This window comes from Notolabrus celidotus, chromosome 9, assembly GCF_009762535.1.
Source record: "Notolabrus celidotus isolate fNotCel1 chromosome 9, fNotCel1.pri, whole genome shotgun sequence".
In the NCBI taxonomy this organism is placed as follows: domain Eukaryota; kingdom Metazoa; phylum Chordata; class Actinopteri; order Labriformes; family Labridae; genus Notolabrus; species Notolabrus celidotus.
Genome location: NC_048280.1, coordinates 25633421 through 25641796, shown reverse-complemented (window position 1 = coordinate 25641796; position 8376 = coordinate 25633421).

Here is an 8376-nt window from a genome sequence, read left to right as displayed (position 1 = left end):
TCTGTCTGGAAGATCTTCCAATTAAAGTAAGATTGTAACTGTTGTAGAACTGAATCCATTCATGACACAAACATTTAACCTTTGTCCTCTAAGGCTTCTCTTAAGTTTTCACAGCTCCCCCTTAAGAGGTCATTTCTGGTCTCCTTCTCGTTTAGACTAATAACAGGTTGCTATTCTTCTCTTAATTCACTGTTTGAACTGCCAAATGCCTTGTTTCTCCACCTCAAGGTGTGGGGCATTGGAAGGTTTGGCCTGGGGCTTGAAAGAGTTCATTGCAAATCACTACTTTGATGACCTCAGAGAGCCTGGCTAACTGATTTCTAATCGTCCAGCAGGCCATGAGCTGCAGCTGTTGACCTCTGGTCTTAAGGGGCTTAGAGATCAGCTTAGAAGATTTAGGACTTTTCATCATCTTTGATACATTTTTATTATTAGTTTGACTGTAGGTAGGCCATGTGTTTAAGATCTATCTCACACTCCTAAAGTGTACCTGTCTATACCCATTAGTCATATTTAGCCACTGTGTCACTCCTCAGAGGCCATTATGGACCATTATGGGATCTGTTGATGTTTGTCCACATGAGGCACAGCAACAGTTAATGGTCTAGGTCTCTGAGGAATGCATGCACCGTCACGCTTGCCCTCTTTGCATCGGACACCTGGCCCTCTTTCAGTGCCACCGTGCCATTTACATCTCAAAGGGGGATGACCAAGAAGGCTCTCTCTGTGCTCCCTTCCTTACTCCAGAAATGATCTGATTTATCTCTTCATCAACGGAAATATCTGCCTTTAGAGGGCCATCCCGCCTCTCTCATCCCAAGCTAATAGAGCTTGGAGAGAGAGCAGTAAAAAGAGAGACTTGTGATCCTCCGTGTGATCCCAGACCCAACGGACCCTTGTCACAGTGCTTGATTCATGTGATGCGGGTGACTTTCTCCCTGCTCCCAGGCTCAGTGTGTTAAGACACAGGGGTATGAGGAGGTGGGGGATGGCATAACGCAAAGCAAAGGCGCCTGTGTTCCTGAGGTATCCGATTCCCACGTTTGATGGAGCATGACAGGTTGGCTTAGGTCAAATTAAAAGGCCGCAGTAACAAATATGAGGGCAGACATTGTGATCATCCGTGCAGGTGAACTCTCCATGGCAGCAGGAATAAAACATTATTTATTGCGCCAAGGGAGAACATTAGTAAGAGGGGGATCCCTGCGAGGGCCAGGGTGGATAATTGAATCATCCTTGTGTTGTTTTTGTCGCACAGACCTCTTATGTTCAGCTGCTAAAGGAAAGGAAAAGCCCTCACTTTATTTTTTCTCTGAGTATAATGCATGACTAATGCCTGTCTTCTTTACACCTGACCTTTAAAACAAATGACTCCAAAAAACATTTATTCCTGTAAAATGTATGTCTTGTATACTTCTTGTCAGGTGAATGAAAGCACAACATCTCTCCCTGCAGACATAGTTTTATAAATACTCTCCATCCTCTGGCTCCTTTCAGCTATGTCTGCCCACCCTGAACAAAGACTTCTGTTAAATAATGTTATAAATGCCTGCCAGTGTTTTAATCTGGAACAGAGCCTGCTGGCCAAACTATTTCAACATGTGATATACAAGGCTCTGTGTACCTTGGGTATGTAGTTTTGGCACCTCTGCTGTTTCCACTGTATAATTTTTCTTCCATTTATGGTCTACAAATGGTTGTATAAACTGCTAATCCTCAGCTGGTAAATTCAACTTAGAAAAACAACCAAGAATTCTCAGGGGTGCATTTAGGAAGGTACTTTAAATGTCAACACGGTTCCTATTCCAGCTATTCCCTGTGGACACACCGCCCAACATTAGGAACTGTAGGAAAATTATTTGGGAGTTGGGGTCGAACCTCGGACCTTCATGAAGAAAATATAGATCAACTCTGATCTAATTTGGAGTATGTCAGTGCTACAGCCTAAACAGTGCATCAGAAAAGGAATGAGCTATTGCATAATAACCACAAAAAATAGCTCCTTGTTTGCTGCCCTCTTTTTCTGTTTTAGAACAAAGAACTGGTAAATGAAATCTCACTCTAACAGAGTAACAGCAAAATCCTTGGGGAGATTTATTTATATGCTTTACACCAGGACAATTTCTGAGCAGAATTCCACACACATAAGATAGTGTGTCCAGATATGTAAATTGTTTCATACATACAGTATTAAATGAAATATCCTAATATGATGTATATATGTTATATCTTGACTTAATGGACTGTGCATTATGTGGCTTTCGAAACATGGTATCAGTCATAATACAAAAATATTTTGACATCATATTCTAATCATATCAAAGTATTCCCATTCTGAAGATAAGATACATCCAGGTATGAATTTTTACAATGCTGTGTTCGGACAATATCCAGTACAGATTTAGTCCTATAAGTCATACTTTAAAATATCTGGGCAAACACATCTCCGGATTCTGAGGTATTTGTGCAGTGAATAAATATAACCGTTCTACTCCTTCCAGTATCATTTTCATACAGTGCCTTAGCAGATGCTTTTAAAGCCATTTGGTGGTTTTAGGCAATTCAAGTCACTCAAAGCATAAAGGCTGTGTCTGTCAGCTAGCTTCAAACATGCAGGTGAACGGTAAAAAGGTAAGTGAGGCGTAGTAATTGTGTCTGTTAATCGCCTGCCTGCTGCTACGCCTACAGGATATTTTAGCTCCAAACGATGGGTGTGTGGAGGTTATGTGGGGGTAAGTGCTGCACACCTGCGTTGTCGTCACACTCCTTGAGGAGTTTTAGGCATTTCATTTAATCTCCATCAGTTGTCCCCCCCTGCACTCATCCCCCTGACCTCTTAACCCTCCCTACATCCCCTGGCTCAGCAGTGCCAGAGGCATGCACAATTACGGCTGTGAAGCCTCGTCAGGTAAATGAAGCATAAGGAGCCGCTACATTTTTCTGACTCTCGTGAGGTCTGTTGACGTGGTTCAGTCATCATTCTCTGCTGGTGGCAATTAGACATGTCACAATCGTTTTTTCATGCCCTTTGTGTTCTGAGGGGGTTTGTTTTTGTTTGGTCCATCATAAATTCCCCTTAAAATGAGACAAATTGACCATACTGCCACAGCAATATTTTACCCAACACTAAGAGTGTGACACTCAAATCTAAACAATACAATGATAATGTATTAGTGTTTTCACTGCTCTATGTCTTGTCCAGTAAATGCAGATGAATAAAATGATATTGTTTCCTGAGCAATAACAATTTGAAAAAAAAGAATGGTTATTTAGCTATAAAACGTACATGGTTTGACCACAAAGTAAAGTGGCTGCTGTGTGAATACTGTAAATGAACCAGCCTGAGGTTACTGGGTCTCTGCTCACAGCTGGTTCCTCATTATCCCCCCTCACCTCCCTACACTGGCTCCTGTGCTCTTGTTTTTGGGTGGCACTGATAATCAGTAATTATCAGAGCCAGGTAGAGACTGAGCCATTAGATAGCTCTCTCTGGGTGTTTGTTTACTTGTGTGTGCGCCTGCCGAGGCTCCTGGCCAGTAGGTGATGACTTACAGACACAGATGGTGGGCATCAGCAGGCCGGCTGGGAGCAGATTAGCAGCCTCCCATGTCTGAGCAGCTCCGTCCCAGCCCGCTCCCACTCCCACCAAGCCCCAGAGGAGTGCCTGTCTGTAACTCTACTCGCTTTGGCAAGCCTCATGTGTTGATGGAGGCCAACCATGGGCTTATCTCGTCTCATTCCACCATCAGCGGGCCGAGCAGGCTCGGGGCTCCCAGAGAGAAGGGGCGGGGGTTGGTGTGAGGGGGGTGTCTGCTAAGGATTTCTGTGTGAAAACAGACTTGTTTTGACAAGGTAATGCTGATGCCTTTGCAGCACAGATTTTGTAATTAGAAGTAACTTTACACCGTTAAATGAAGCCTTATCTAAATGATAACTCATTTGCACTTTTACAGCATTGCAGCAAGGTGTTAATCCTCCTTTTTCTTAATTAACTACTAAGCCTCTGTGACCTTTTATAATTCATTATCAAAGCACCAGACTGTAACCCTCAGTGTGCTTGTATGTGGATGGCAGCTGCCACATGTGCCACCTCCATGGGGATGTGTTGGTAATCCCCTTTCCGTTGCATGAAAAATGCCTACAGTGCAGATTTTACCATGATGCCATGTGCATGCTGCACTGGACAGGAAGCACAGTTCAAACAGTCCAGGTCAAAGGTCAACCAGATGCGTTGCTAAGGGTGCAGGGGGGGAAACTGGGCAGCCTGTAGGTTAGTGTTTGGGGGCCTGTTTATTTTATAAACAGTGGGAGCAGATTAGTATTGGAGCCAGCCATATGGGGAGGATGTCCTCTGTGTTAGAGGCTCTCAACAAACCATTGTGTTCATGGCTTGAGACACACAGTCACTGGCATCATATCTGTTAATCACTAATAATGGCATGATGTTGTTGCCGATACACACGTGTGGACCAAGGATGCAAAGTCTGCACCACTTCCAGTCAGGGCATAATGGAGTACTGAATGATTGTCTTGTAACCACTCACAGGGTTTGAGTCATTAGCGGTGTTGGCACACGCAGGCCCTCGTCAACGCTCTAGCTTTGAGGCAAAAACAGGAAGTGGAGAGACCCCCCTACCGCCACCCCCCAACCTAAGCGCCAGTCTGGTGAGTCCTGCTTGAAGATGTTTTTTTTTGGAGTGGCTCATCTCCTGAAGACTCACAGCCCCTTCCTGCCATTGTTTGGGATTTTTGTGAGATGCAGCAGCAGTAAAGTCTCTTTGATGACTCAAACTGTCATCGCTCTGTTGGACTGAAGGGTCTCTATCGACACTCCATCATTTATACAAACACACTGCTGTTTGATGCTTTAAATGCTCTCATGTAAAGCACCTTACTGTACTGTGACTGTATATGAGTGTTGATTACAGACCCGAAAATCTTGTCCCATTTGATTTGTGCATGCATTGACCCACAAAGGACTTCCAGTAAAAATACAAATAAAACCAACACATGGAAATGCTAAATTCAACACACCATTAACATGGTTTATCAACCTTCAAGCTGAGAAATGTTTTCTTGGCTGTCTGCAGAGACCTGCTCCCGACAGTGCTGCTGTCAGTCAGATTAACTATTTAACTGTGCCAGGACTCTGCAGAGCTGCTGACAAGCCTGCTGCAGGGGACCATAAGTGTTCGGATGTAGTAGAGTCATATTCCAAATACTTCTCAGAAGGAATCTTAATCTGGATGTTTTTCTATTATTACAAAAGTTGAGATTGTTACTGTTAATATTTTCTCCAAAAAATACATTGGCAATGTTCAGGTTACTTTGGTTGCATCATGCTAATTGAAGCAGGATAAGCTGGACAACAAAGCTAATTATTTAAAATGTCGTTTTCAAGGTCTTGGCATTTAATCTAGTTAACATTTCAGCCGTCGGATACTTACTGTTTAAATACTGTATCTTGCTGTACATCTAGCCTGAGATTACTATTTACTTCTGCTTGCATGGCTTTTAGCCAACTGATGCATCCACCTGTCAGTTGATTCAACTGTTCACTTAAAGCTAACTTCATTAGTCAAGCATTTTGTTCGGCCAACAATGTCAACTGATCAAATTACTATTTTGACATTATATACATATAATTTAATTACACTCCTTATATGACTTAGTGCAAACTGATTCAGCCATTTTCCCATGAAATTTAGCCAATGCTAGCTAGCTTAATTTTCCCATCTTAGCCATCAGCAGCCATGCAATCATTAAAAAAAAAAAAACATTGTCTGTGGCTGTAGGTGGGTAAGACCCTTTTATGAACTGGGTTGGTGGCCTACCTTTTTATTTGCCTGTACCTTCGTACCTGTGTACACTTAGCCTATACTGTACATGTATTGTTTGTAAGTAAAGTCTAGTCTGTTAAGAATGGTGGAGAGAGGTAGTTTGATGCAATTAACAATGATAGAGATTAACTGAACTCCCTTCCTCATATTAACTTAGGGGACAGGCTTTGATTCCTCTCTTTTTTTCTCTTTTCTTTGAAATATCCAAACTTTAAGATATCACTATTACTTTTAGCTAAATATCTCTGCTGACAACCCATTAAGGGTTTAACAGTGTCAACTTTTCCTCACGCAAAGCTTGATGTACTATAAAATCTAGTATATAAGGTGAAGGCTTTTTGGGTGGTCTTTCAGAGGTTAAACGGTTTAAACTTGCAGTTTCTATGTTGTGTAGTTATTTCTACCACTATCTACTTTCACCATGAGGAGTTTGAAATCCTGATAGATACCAGTAGTAGTTTAGCAAAACCAATGCTAATTTTGATAGCTGTGAGGCACAGGGCCACACCACCCTCAACCAACTCATCTACATTCACACTGAGAAGTCTTTTTAATCAAACCAGCTCCCCACAAGATTTATTTGCTCATTAGTTAATCACTGTTTTCTTTAAATGCTTGGTTATGACCTAAGGGGTCATACTCATGGGTCACAATCATGAAAACCTGTATAAAAAATGACATAGCCAGCATGGTCCATGCCATGATACCATGTCACTATGTATCCCAGCATGCTTTGCGCAGTGATTTAGCTGCATGCTCTTTGGAGCCCTGGCACAATAAAAATCCTCTCTCTGCAATTTATACTGGTTTATTGGTTGCATCGGTTTATAGGACACAGGCCACTATTTAGATGGATAAAATGTATTAAAAAGCATCTTATACACCTGGTTTTATACATAAACTGACAAGTCAGGGGTCAGACAGGTCAGCAACTAAAGAGTCGTTTTACCAATTCATCACATCTATAATAAATAAATGACAATGTCTCTCTAAGTCCCTCTAAGGAACATTTAATCTTAGTTGATTTATTTCTGAAAAGTATTAGTTATGGGCAGGGACTGATTCCACATGAGTCCTGAAGCCACTTTATGGTTTCCATTGAATCAAACAGTACAGATTCTGAAGCTGATGCTGATGACTCGCGTGTTATAAAGACCCGATGGGGGGGAAACCTGATCGTCACAGAGCGGAACCATAAACCTATAACCAATAATTTTGATGTTCACCTACAGACAGGGCCCCTCTTCAAGAATTGGCCCTAGAGTCCAGCACTGTGAGGAAGACAGTACTTGAGCTGGGTAGCTATACACACTGAGGAACACAGTGCAGGTTTGTTTCCCATGGAAAGAGCTTGAGTTTGGCTCTTCTGTTATTTACAATGATCTGTGGGGATGAAACACAAGCTCACGTATCAGAACAGAGGGTGTTGTGTCTTCAGGGCTGCACGGTCAAAGCTCCTTCATCTTCAGCCCGGGGTCTGATCAAGGAGGATCAGGGCACAGCGGTGGGACTTGATAACACTGCTGTTATAGTCCGCCGGCCGCATATAGCCAATGGGCTGGATCTGAATGCAAAATATTATTGGTTTGAACTGGATTAAGACTCACAGGGATTGACTGTTTACTAATTCTGTTATGCCAGGTCGTTCTCTATGTACATAAAGATATGAGGATAGGGTTCAGCTGCAGGACAATTCTCTACTCTTCAACTTCCTAATCCTAAATACATGCAAAAGTCTTATAGATGCACGCTAAATGCAACACAGGTTTCTTTATGCAGCTCAGAAAGGGTCTGTTTATGTGGTGGGGAAGAGAAGAATGAGGTTAAAGCAATAATTGTAAGCTTTTAGCAAGAGTAAATGTTTTAACCCTTGCTTTTATTCATTAAATAGTTATTTCTCTAAGTTGCATACAGACATATATTTCTAATCAGTGAAACATTTTGAAGCTACAATGTTTGATTTAGTAGGAAGCCTATCGTAGTATACAAAAGGTTTAATTTAAATGTAATGCATCTCATCAAGGACTTCTGAACTCTGCTGTAGAGAAAATAAACAGACAAAATATCTTGACTGTGACTGGAGTCAGCAAAGCCACAAAAGAGCACATCTGGACTCTGAGCTTCTGCTTAGGTTCTGTTCTTGCATTAATATGAACTCATTATGCCATATCATAAATCTCTTTGTGGTCATGATTGCATATGTGTGCTGTTGTCACCTAAACTCAACCCCAGACCTACATCTGCTCCGGGCCTCAGATCATGATAGATGTAAGAACATGATTGCTGCAGATGAGTGGAAAGCACTCAGTCTTGATCACAGAGAAACACATGAACACATGAGCGAGTCAGAGATGCTTTATTGAGTTTGCCCTTTCCATTCAACTACAATTTTAAAGGGCTCCAATGAGAAGAGTCAGTGCAACAGAAAAGAGTCAGATGTGGTAACACTTTATCAAGAATCAGGGTCCGTCATTGCTGCTATGTGATCTGTGCTTTCGAATGAACTGAAAGGTTAAATGAGGAAATCAGCCTTGAG